This window comes from Grampus griseus, assembly GCF_964374135.1.
Source record: "Grampus griseus genome assembly, chromosome: 11".
Taxonomy (NCBI): domain Eukaryota; kingdom Metazoa; phylum Chordata; class Mammalia; order Artiodactyla; family Delphinidae; genus Grampus; species Grampus griseus.
The window spans coordinates 43,643,463-43,656,038 of record NC_139005.1 but is presented as its reverse complement, the minus strand read 5'-3'; positions in this window follow the sequence as shown (position 1 = coordinate 43,656,038).

The window sequence follows — 12,576 nt, the reverse complement described above, 5'->3', positions numbered from 1 at the left end:
TTTGATGTTGATAGCATTTATATATAGAAATATACCCTATTCTTGTTTAGAATCTTTAGGACATCTTGTTCCCTGAACATTTGTAACCTAGGGTAGGTTTCTTTTATTTCTTTTCTCTTTCCCACATTCCAGCTAGAAATTGTACTAGCTGTCAAACCAGGTGTGGATTGCGTAGGAGTGAAGATTGGAATGGAGAGGAGGAACCAATGTACATGTGGAGAAGAGATAGGCTTTTCATCTGTGTGTGAAATTTGATTAAGCTTCAAAGCTGAAATGTGTGAAGGCTCTGCTGACTACCCTGGGACGTGTGTATAATAAGTTAGATTTCTGAACTCAAGGCTCTGGCTATCCTAGCATCTTGTTGACCCTCACAAGGAGACTTCATAACCTCCCAGACCAGTTTTTTGTTTGGTTGTTTTTTTTCAGGTTTGGTGTGGTTTGGTTTTAAAGCCATTTGGCATGGGAAGAGATTTGGGATCTGGTATAGATAGGGAGTCAGATGAAGCATACTGACCAATAATTCCAGAACTGATCTGTTGAGCATTGTTTGTAGGGGGAGTGGGCTCTTGTGGAATGCCTCTTCCACAAGTTTCACACAAAACAGGATTCTGTCTTTAATGAAGCAGAGCTATCTGTTTATTTAGTTCCAATCTCTAAAAACAGATTCAAGATAAGCCCTAGTACAATAGTATTTCTTCTTCTACCTGTATGAATAAGTGAGTAAGTAGACCATTTCTTCTGGAGTGGGTGGTATAATGTATTGAGGAGGGGGAAAAAACACCCATTATTCTCCTAATTCTGGTTACTTACGTTTGAGTATCAGTCAGCAACTCACATTTAACTTTATTTAAAAATAGTTTTAACTAGAAAATACAAAACCCTTTTGATTTCGTTTGGGTAATGACAACCCAAACTGTGTACACTACACTTGTAACCCAGAGCTCCTTCCTAGTTTAGGAAAAAGGGGTATGAGTCATATTGCAAAGAATTAGCTACTTGAGTACAACTCAACAAAGGAATTAAATAGAACATAGTTACTTTGTGTTTTTTAAATATCTAAAGGGGCAAGAAAGGCTAGCATGTCATTCATGAAAAACCTTATGTTATTTTAGGAGGACACCTCTTTGCTCACCACTACGAAAACTTAACCACAACACATCTGACCTTTGCGAGTGTAACACTCACTATGGGAGAATGCCTGCCTATGTTAATTTTGTTAGCTTACAAAATAGATAACCCAGTTTTTCTTTAGTAAACCAATGATTAAAGCAGCCAATTTGTCTTGTCCAGGAGCTTTCAGAGACTGCTTAGGATTTTTATTGGGCCTAGGATTCACTAGACTGGATTTAGGTTGCTGAAGATTTTTGGACATTCCTAAAAACTAGAACAAAGAAGTGACTGTTTAACTCTTGTCAGAAGTTGGGAGTTGGGAGAAGAAACTTACTTATTTTTGAGACCTTCTTCAGAGGCTGCCTTCCCTTTGGAATGTGAACAGTGGAAGGTAAACACTTGAATATTGTACCTTAATTTCAGTTAAGGTCAAGTGTTATGGTTAAAGGTTAAATGCAGACATGTTTCAAAATTTTGAGCTTATCTTAGAGAGCCTCTGAATCCTGCATATTGATCTTATCCAGGGTTTCCACACTCTACCCCAAGAAGAGCATTTGCTTTCTGGAAGATTACCTTTCTCTGTAGGTATTCTGGAAGTGACACTGTGATTTGCAAATGTTCTTACCGGGAATAAACAAATGTAGGTAATAAATGATGCTTAGCTCTCCTGGTAGCTGTACCTGAGCTAAACGAGGAGAGTATTTGGATTCAGTTTCAAATAGTGCACTGCAGTACCCTTTCATTGTTGAGAGAGAACAGTAGCTGCTTGTGTTAGTCTCTTAATACCTATACTGACATTCTTAGAGTCCTTTAGTTGTACTTTTCACAATTCATATTAAGCTCCAAAGTAGACAGAAACCAAGGAGATGACATTATACTTCTTACTACCATTTTTAAAGAGGCAGGTTATAAAAATCAAGGTGATTTGTATGCCATATATATATATATATATATATATATATTCTTTTTTTTTTTTTTTTGCGGTACACGGGCCTCTCACTGTTGTGGCTTCTCCCGTTGCGGAGCACAGGCTCCGGACGCGCAGGCTCACGGGCCCAGCCGCTCCGCGGCATGTGGGATCTTCCCAGACCAGGGCGCGAACCCGCATCCCCTGCATCGGCAGGCGGACTCTCAACCACTGCGCCACCAGGGAAGCCCTGTGTGCTATATTTTAATTGATTGAAGCAAGACTGGACTTGGGAAGAAGATACCTCTAAGGAAATATCTGTTTTCTTGTGCCAATTCAATGGGTAGAATAAGGAAAACTACTGAAATTCCATGAAAAAATTACTGTAGTGAATGCTCATTCTTTCGACCACTGTTGTCCTGGTACTGTTAAGGTTCAGAACATACTCACATCCTACTTTACAGTCATGGCCTCTTCAAAGGCCACTGAAAACACATTAAGCGGTTACCTCGTACCAACAGTCTCAGCTGACTTTCTATTCCAGCCATACTGAAGTCTGATAAACGCAGACCTGTGTACGAGCGGGGCATTTGTTTGCCCTTGACATAGCAATTCCACTGCCTGGTCCAACTCACTTAACTCTTATCAACTTGGTAACTGGTGTGACAAATACAAAATCTCAGGTTGTTTACAGATAGGGAGAACAGCATCCTAGGCCAGACAGGCACCCTAGAGGAAAGCCATATGGTCAGCAGATTTGCATTTGTGTTTATCGTATTTAAAGATGTTTTTTGTTTTTGCGGTATGCCGGCCTCTCACTGTTGTGGCCTCTCCCGTTGGGGAGCACAGGCTCCGGACGCGCAGGCTCAGCGGCCATGGCTCACGGGCCCAGCCACTCCGTGGCACGTGGGATCTTCCCGGACTGGGGCACGAACCCGCATCCCCTGCATCGGCAGGCGGGCTCTCAACCACTGCGCCACCAGGGAAGCCCTAAAGATGGTTTTTTATGAAACTAAGATAGTGTAAGCACCTTTGATGAAAGTTAAAAAGACAAAGTTAGTTGTTTTACTTTATACTACTTATATATACACATATATGTGGAAGAAACAAATCCAGGTTGTATTAAAAGCTACTGCATATGAACCCAACCATGCCTCTTAATTTTTATTGAAATACTTGTCACTGAAATAAAGTATGCTTTCCCAGTTCATCTGTTTCAGTCCTATTTCCTCAGGCTTGAGTTTCAGGATTTCATTGGACAGTGTCAGGGGCTTAGATTATTTAGCTCCTCGTGTTGGTTTTCTCTAGAGTATAACTTTATAGCAGAGGTGCAAATTGAAAGTGATGGAAAGTCTTGATCTTGAAATTAGAAGTTCAATCGAGGGGGCTTCCCTGGTGGCAGAGTGGTTAAGAATCCGCCTGCCAGTGCAGGGGACACAGGTTTGAGCCCTGGTCCAGGAAGATCCCACATGCCGTGGAGCAACTAAACCTGTGTGCCACAACTACTGAGCCTGTGCTCTAGAGCCCGTGAGTCACAACTACTGAGCCCACGTGCCTCAACTAATGAAGCCCACACATCTAGAGCCCGTGCTCCACAACAAGAGAAGCTACCACAATGAGAAGCCCATGCACTGCAACGAAGAGTAGCCCCAGCTCGCCACAACTAGAGAAACCCCATGCACAGCAACAGAGACCCAATGCAGCCGAAGATAATAAATAAATAATTTTTTTTAAAAAAAACCACAGACTCTTGGGCTTCCCTGGTGGTGCAGTGGTTAAGAATATGCCTACCAATGCAAGGGACATGGGTTCGATCCCTGGTCCGGGAAGATCCCACATGCTGTGGAGCAACTAAGCCCATGCGCCACAACTACTGAAGCCTGCACGCCTAGAGCCTGTGCTCCGCAACAAGAGAACCACCGCAATGAGAAGCCCACACACCGCAGCGGAGAGTAGGCCCTGCTCACCACAACTAGGGAAAGCACGCATGCAGCAACAAAGACCCAACTCGGCCAAAAATAAATAAATTTATGAAAAAAAAAAACCCACAGACTCTTAAAAAAAAAGTTCCATTGAGATATCCTTTTGTTGAATTGGAGATTTCAACAGAAGAGCAAGTGTTTTAGCTTTATAAAACCCTTGAAAAATAAACATTAATATGGTTCTGCTAGGTATGTAGTTTTCCTATCCACCTATCATATCTCATATACTCTTAAAGCTAGAAGGGAGTTTAGAGAGCCGCTAATCCAAAGCTTCATCTTACCTATAAAGAAACAGGCCCTGTACAAATGTGGAACATGACATTTTTTTTTAAGGAAAAAGAATGATAAATACAAAATTCAAGATAGTTATTTTCTCTAGAGGAGAAGCCAGGAGGATGGGATCAGGAAAAAACACAGTATATTAGTAGTATTCTGTTTAATAGGTTGGGTGGTGGGTTTCCCAGTGTTTATCTTGTTATGCTTCATATGTTTGTATTAAATAGTATATAATTTTAAAACATCTAAGAATACTTGCTAAAATCATTGCAGAGTGCTTACTGTAAGCAAGCCACTGTTCTTAGCGTTTTACATATTTTAACCAAGGATGAGGGGAAAACAGGCCCTGAAAATTTTCTCTTTACCAAGGATACACAGCTTGTTAATAGTGACCATAACCTGCAACTTCTGATTCCTAAATTGCTGCTTTGGGCTTCTATAACCATTCTGCTTCTCTAAATGTTGATTCTGCACTCAACCTCTCATTCTCTCAGGCTGTGCGTTTCCTCCGCAACTCATTTCCACGTCTACCAGTTTGGATTCCATGGTCAGTCACTTCAGTGGCCTAAGTCAACACCCTGAGTTCCCTTGACCCTGTTGTTCTCCTACTGTCTCCGCTTCACCAATTCTCAAGTCAAGCGAAACCCGCCATCTCTTACTTTATTTCCTCTAGGTTATCAAGCATAGTGACAGAAAAATCACATAAATATGCCAACTGACTCCACTGCAGATGTATGATTTCTTAAGTACCCATTCCTGTTTGGCTTTTTTCAGCTTTACCTGGTAACTATTGCACCCTTTTTATTGTTCTCCTCAACTTTATAGTCCCTACTTCCCACCCCTACTTTCAGCAGATGGCATTGCCTCTTACTCTCTAGAGGAAATACTAGTTATCAAACTTAACCTCCTCTTTTCCCATCCCTAGACTTGAACTCTTGTGACATCCATCTTTTCCTTTACGTCAGAGGTATACTTCTTCTCCAAGGCTAACTTCATCCCTGTACTATATCCCAGCTATTGATGCATAACAAATTTCCCCAAAGCACAGTGGATTAAAACAAAACTAGGGCTTCCCTGGTGGCGCAGTGGTTGAGAGTCTGCCTGCCGATGCAGGGGACGCGGGTTCGTGCCCTGGTCTGGGAAGATCCCACATGCTGTGGAGCGGCTGGGCCCGTGAGCCATGGACGCTGAGCCTGTGTGTCCAGAGCCTGTGCTCCGCAACGCAACGGGAGAGGCCACAACAGTGAGAGGCCCTCGTACTGCAAAAACAAACAAACAAAAACTAAATGCTATTACCCTCCCAGTTTCTGTGGGTGAGGAATTCAGGCGTGGCTTAGCTGGGTAATCCTGGCTTGGGATCTTTCATGTAGTTGCAGTCAAGGTGTCAGTCAGGGCCACAGTTTTCTGAAGACTTGACAGGCTGGAGGCTTTGTTTCTAAGGTGGCTCCCTCACATAATTGGCAAGTCAGTGTTGGTTGTTGGCAGAAGGCCTCAGTTCCTCGCCGTGTGGGACTCTGCACAGCCTGTTTGAGTGCCCTCACAACATGTCAGCTGCCTTCCCCCAGAGTGAGTAAGTTAAGAGCAAGGAGGAAGCTGTGAATTCTTTTGTGACCTAACAACTTTAGAAGTCACACTCCATCATTTCCATAACATGCTTTTGGTTACACTGGTGAGCCCTTTTCATTGTAGGAGGAGAAGTCAAAGGAGCATGAATACCAGGAGGCAAGAATCATTGAGGCATCCTGGAGGCTGGCTCTCAGACACTTTTTCTGTCTTCCAATATCTTCCGGAAGTTATTCCCTCTTTTCTCTTTACCTTAATTCTATTTCTTTTACTTTATATGTTATATTTTTCAGTAATAAATAGGTTGTCTTCTTTAATCTTTAACTCTTTAAACTACAATAATGCTAATGTTACATTTCATTCTTTAAAAAAAAAAAAATACGGGCTTCCCTGGTGACTCAGTGGTTGAGAATCTGCCTGCTAATGCAAGGGACACGGGTTCGAGCCCTGGTCTGGGAAGATCCCACATGCCGCGGAGCAACTGGGCCCGTGAGCGACAACTACTGAGCCTGCACGTCTGGAGCTTGTGCTCCGCAACAAGAGAGGCCGCGACAGTGAGAGGCCCGCGCACCGCGATGAAGAGTGGCCCCCGCTCGCTGCAGCTAGAGAAAGCCCGCGCACAGAAACGAAGACCCAACACAGACAAAAAATAAATTAAAAACAACAACAACAACAACGCGTACACTCTCCCCCGTATTAATCAGGGTTCGGTTGCAGAAAACATCTATTTGAGCTAGTCTAAGCAGGAAGGGACGTGTTACGGGGCAGTAAATGGATCACAGAATTATTGGGAAGACTGAAGAAACAAACTCTAGACTGGACTCCCCGAAATAACACCCAGGAAGCTGCTGCTTCTACTACAGTAAGGAAGCTGCCACTGCAGCTGCCAGTTCAGGAAGCACACTACCTCTGCCACTGTCAGCATCCCCAAATGGATGCCCTGTACCCTCTCTTAATCGCTGCGGGCTTTAGAATCATACAATGGTTCATCTGATTGGCAGAACCGAAATCACGGCTGAACCCTAGTTACAAGGGATTATGGGAAATGTAGTCCAGCTTTCCAGAGCGGTACACTAGAAGAGTATCATGTTAAGCAAATCAATATATAGAAACCTCCACACTCCCTCTCGAGCTATTGTTTGCTTGCTTCTTCCCTTCAGTGCCTGATTTCTTGAAAGAATTGCCTATATATAGTTGGTCTGCAGTTCCCACTTATCCCTTAATCCATTGCAGTCTGCCCACTCTGTTCTGTCTCCACCCAACCTACTAATTTGCAGGACCAGTGGTCTATTTTAGTCCTACTCCCTTGGACATTCAAGAAGCAGCAGGTTGTTTCTTGTGCTGCTTGTGGTAAGAGCCATATTGATGTGATGCACAAAAGAATTACTTAAGGCCACTCTCCTGGAACAGGCCTTGGACTTGGAGGCACTTAAAGCCTTGAGCTTCAGCTGCTATCTAGACCTGCTCTCCCTCATACGTGACTAATCTAGGTTAATGATGTTTCTGTTCGCCTAGTCTTTTCAGAATCCCTCACATTCAATTAGTCACCAGATCCTGGAATTTCAATACCAATGATGACTTCTGAAGCCAACCAGTTCTTTGTATCTCCACTGCCACTGCCTTATTTCCAATCATCGTCCCTGCCTGGATTATTACAGTAACCTCCTAAGTAGTCTTTCAGCCACTAGGTTTTTCCCATTTCAGTTTATCCTCCACCTGCCTTCAAGATATTTAGTAATCGGTTTCCAGTTTACCTAATGATAATAGCAAAGGCTTTTTGAGCACTTGGTCTGTGCCAAGCACTGTACAAAGCACTTTATATGAACTGTCACATTTAATTCCCCATGAAGTAGATATTATTATGTCCCCACTTGGTAGATAAGGAAACTGAGGATCATAGAATATATAAGATTTGGCCATTAGTCACTCCATGGAGGAACTGGAATTGGAGTCAGGTCTGCTACCCCGCAAAGGCAGTATTCTTACTCCCACCACATTTTACAGTTGCTCCAGCCTCATCTCTCCCGACCCTGTTCGTAGTCCAGCCATAGTGAACTGCCCATCCCTCTAGCGCATTGTGCTCTTTAATGACGACACCTTGGTGCATCTTGTTTCCCTCGCGTTCCAGTGATTCTCTGCTTAGCATATTCCACCTTCAAGTTCCAACTCAAGTGTTATCTGGGTAACTCCAGGCTCTGTGGTCTAGGCTCCTGCTGTTCTCTGTTAGTACTCATTTTGAGTTGCGTTGTGATTAGCTTCTAAATGCCTGTACCCGCCAGTTTAGAATAGGAAACAGAAACCACTCTCCATATCTCCATATTTTAAGCAGAAAAGAAATTTAATACAGAGAATTATGAAGTGCTTACCAAATCCTTGGAATAGCTGGAGAAGCAGGCTGTAGCTGAGGCCTCCAGGAATGACTCGCAGAACACTACCAAACTAACCCACCAAAAAAAAAAAACAAAAAAAAACTAACCCACCAACGGAGCTACAGCCTTGATGGCCATGGGGATACCGAGTGTGAGAACGTAGCACTCTAGTACAACCCAGGGATCAGGAAGCTGCTGACAAACAATCCCACGACATATATAGTGTCAGACTTCTTGCGGAGCTACTGACCAGTGTAAACATCCAATGCGTAGTCAGCAGAGGGAGGAAAAAGGAAACTGCATAATCAGAACCTGGAGCACTGAGGGTTTGTTCTAGGGTGGGTTGGGGTTTTTGAATGTTTGCTTTCAAAAAGTAAGATTGAGGTAAGACTTTTTTTTTTTTTTTTAAGGAAATAGTTATTTTCAAAGTCCACAGGAAAAGATAACCATATGCCAACCTCCCCACTCCAAAAAAAAAGCCAAAAATTCTGTAGCTACAGTACTTGAGTACTAAGTGCTCAGGCAAAACCATTTGAGAAAAGCGGTTACGAAAGCAATTAAGAGAGGTACTGTTAAACTGGGAGTCAGTACAAACTTACCTTGAATCGAAGACCAGCCCTGTGACCTTGGAAACATCATTTAAACTGTTTGTCCTTCATTCTTCTCTTCTCTGACCTTCAAGGTTTAATCCAACCCTAAATTTTGGGTTTGTTAGTTATTCAACTGAAAAAAGCATTTTTAAAGTAAAGAGGAGGAAGATTATGCAACCATCTCTAGGACTCTCTGTACTTTTGATCATTCTGTAAAAGTTCCCTGTCAACCTTAAAACATTCTCTGAGGCCATCCGGATGAGGCGAGAGAAGCAGTGGGAAAGAAAGGAACCTAGAAAGTGGAGGGGATTTTGCCTTCACCATATCGAATCAAATACAGTCTTTTAAAACACACAGAGCAGCTTCGAAGTTCCCTAATTTCCCAATTTGGAGTTTTGGTTAACCTGTCCCCCGAGTTAAGGGGGAAAGAGATTCTTCAAAGATTCTAGGAGCTAGAAGGGCTCATCACAACCTCAGAAGCCAAGCTTGTTATAAAAAGTGCATTAAGAAGCATCCTCTAGGCTATGTTAGCTAGGCCAGAGATTAAATGGAGCCTTCCCAGGTCCCTGCAGCCTCCTTTGGGCTATTTGAGGTGCTTGCTGTATTTTTTGGCCTATTTTTTTTTTTTTCCTGCAAGACTTGTCCTTCATCTTCTTGCTTCTCTGATGTAAATGGCTTTTCAGAACTTCCCAGACAAACCTTCAAGTGTTAGCGGAGGGTCAGTTTGCCAATACTGTTTTCTGTTGTTGTTATTTCCTTCAAAATAAGAGACTGGTGCTGTCTTCAGAGAATGCTATGGCATGACAGGAGTTTTGTGCAGCCGTTCATTTCTCCCCTGCTAATATGCTTCCTTCGTTTGCTTCAAAGCTTGTTTACCAACTCTAGCTTGGTCCCTGGACTCTCCTCCCTTCACCCTGCCCCCTGCATTGTGCATTTCAAAAGGTAGAGAAAAATAACAGCCTCTTCTCAGCCGTCTCCAGTGAAGACAGCAGAATTACCAGGGCCAATATGTCAAATTGTACAGCCTTCACAAAACCTTAGCCCAGAGGTATTTCAGGTTAGTAAAAGAAAAAGCCACTTCACATAGAGCACAAGGGCCTCTAACAGACAGGGAGGTTCCAGGGCTGCCTCTCCTCAGTGCATACACACACAAAAAAAGAGAGTTAAGAGTGAATAGGCAGGGTTTAGTTCTTAGCCACAGATGATACAAACCCCAATGATACATCTATTGCTACATGCCGCCAAATTAAATGGGATGTACACATGAAGATTTGCTATAGTTACAGCCCTACCCTCAAGCCGTTTATAGGCAAAGGCAGTGTTTCTCAAAGCATAATCCAAATATCACCTACATCATAATTACTTGGGTGCGTATTTTAAAATGCAGATTCCTGGGCTTTCATCCAGATTTCCTGAATCAGAATATCTGGAAGCAGCACAGAGGAATCTAATTTTCACAATACACCTCGTATAATTCTTAGGTACAGTAAAGTTTCTGAAACCACATATTACTTTGAATAAAGGCTTTTTAGGAATTTACAAGGAAGATAATTATACTATTTGAGTTTTCAGGCTCCAAGTCCTTAAAAAATCTGCACATTAATCACAAAGTAAAGAGTATAGCATAGCAGCAATTAAGAACAGGAGTACAATACAGCGCAGTGCCCGAATCATAAGATCATTTAAAGGTATAAATGGGGGAAAATGCATTAAGGTTTTTAAGAGTGTTCACAGTAAGCCCTCAATACATTTTAGCCGTAATGAATAAACTGAGGGCACCTAATACACAAATGACGTGACGTACATGGAGCACAAGATTATCCCCATACGCGGTCTTAACGCCTCGATTTCTTCCTTCTAAAACAAAAATTTGAAAGCCATTAAAGGACATCCTCTCAGTCAAGGTCAGGCAACCAAAAAGTAAAGCAATGGCTCCTTTTTACTTAACCTGGGTAAATCACAATATCACCTGGGAAAGGAGAGTAGATTTCTAGAGCTGCTGTCGTTTGCTTGCCTAGCCCTGTAACCGCCGCAGACTGATGTTATTGTATGTCCTGATCAATCCTGACGGTATTTACTGACATTGTCCCATTTCACCAATAAAAGATTCATTTGAGAGCTATCGCTACTTATAAATGACCTTCACCTCTGAAGATATAGCCTGAGGACTCTAGGGGTTAGCTAGCCCATGGTTTCAACATGGACTGAATGACGCTAATGGGTTGTAGTGGTGTTGTCTCTGCTAGGAGCATAGGAAGATGAGAACAGCCAGTGAGTATAAAGAGAACAGTAGAGGATGCCCCCACTTTCTCCCATACCTGGGTCAGGCAGGGGATAGACAAATAAGGGCAATTCTTTATCTAGGATTTCCTTCTCCTGGCCTCTAAGGCTAACGAGTACCTAGTGATTTATGCCCAAGCATAAGCCCACCTGCCTGCTGCTTTCTGTTTGTGGACATAGCTAACCTGTGTGAGGAGGGGCATAGATTTCAACCTCCCTACACCTCTGGCAGCTGAACAAGGAGACAGGGCTCTGTATTCAGCCTCTGAGTTTTCGATAAAAGACAGCATATGGGGGAAACTGTACCCAGGTCTCCCTTGAATCCAGTCTCCGAAAAAGGCAGTCTTCCGAGAGAAAACTGTAACTTCAACAGATCTGAGAAGGAATAATTTAACCTTGGAATGAAGGTGGAGTAACTGTGAAGTTTTATTTAATCCTATGTCTGAAGAGTTGACGCAGAGTTGTCGATCTCCTTGGTGTCCAGCAGGTGGAGATACAGTCTAAGGCTGCCCGGGACTGCAGTGGAAATTCCTGGGCAATAGGTACATTCCAGAGTCTTCTGAAGCCTGTGGCAGACAGTAAGCAGGGTGCCTTTGCTGCTTACCAGTCCCCAGTCATCCTAACCTGCATATTTCTCTTCCTTCCCTTTCACAGAAACTTTAGCCTGAGACTATGACCTGTCAGCTTTTGGTTTCAGACTAGGAAGGGGTGATACAAAGAACTCTATGGTGGAGGAGAGATGGGAAGAGGGGGATCATAGAGATATTTGAAGAACTTTCCTGAAGTCCAGGATCTGTGCTGTTTAGCACAGATTCTGTGTTGGCAGTGAGGTGTCATTCCTGCCAATCTGGAAATGTCAGTATCTTTAAATCCATGGAGGGACCACCCCCCTAAAACTCAAATAAACAAATGGTGACACAAACCAGGACCAGGAGACCAGGCAGGATTCAGCATAAGTATCTAACTAACCTTCTGGCATCTGTGGATGCCAGGCAACAGGTAAAGATATGGGTGGGCGCCCTCCCTGCCATCGGGCACTAGGTCATGGCCACCAGTTGGGTACAATCAGCCTGCCAAGGTGAAGGGCATCCCAGGATGTTGTGCCCATCAGCTTCCCCTGCCACAAACTGAATGGAGCCCGAAACTTACGAGAGCCCTCCTCCATAGACTCAGTTCCTCCTTGAGAACAGCAGGAGAAAGGGAAGCAGGGAAGGGCGGTAATGCTCTGCTTAACCTAAAGACAGTAGCAGAGGCTCTTCACTCCTCCACTGGAAAAGAAGAGTCTGGAAACGGACCTTTCTGAATAGGACCCAGAACTTGAAGTTACAAGTTAGTAGGATAAAACAATGTATGATGGAAGTAGAGTGAAGGCAGTATGGCATCGTGGAAGGAGCTAATTTGGGATAAGGACACCTGGATTCTATCCCACGTTAGCTGCATGACCTTGGGCAAGTCATTTATTTTCTCTGGTCTTCAGTTTCCTTGTCTGTAAAATGAGG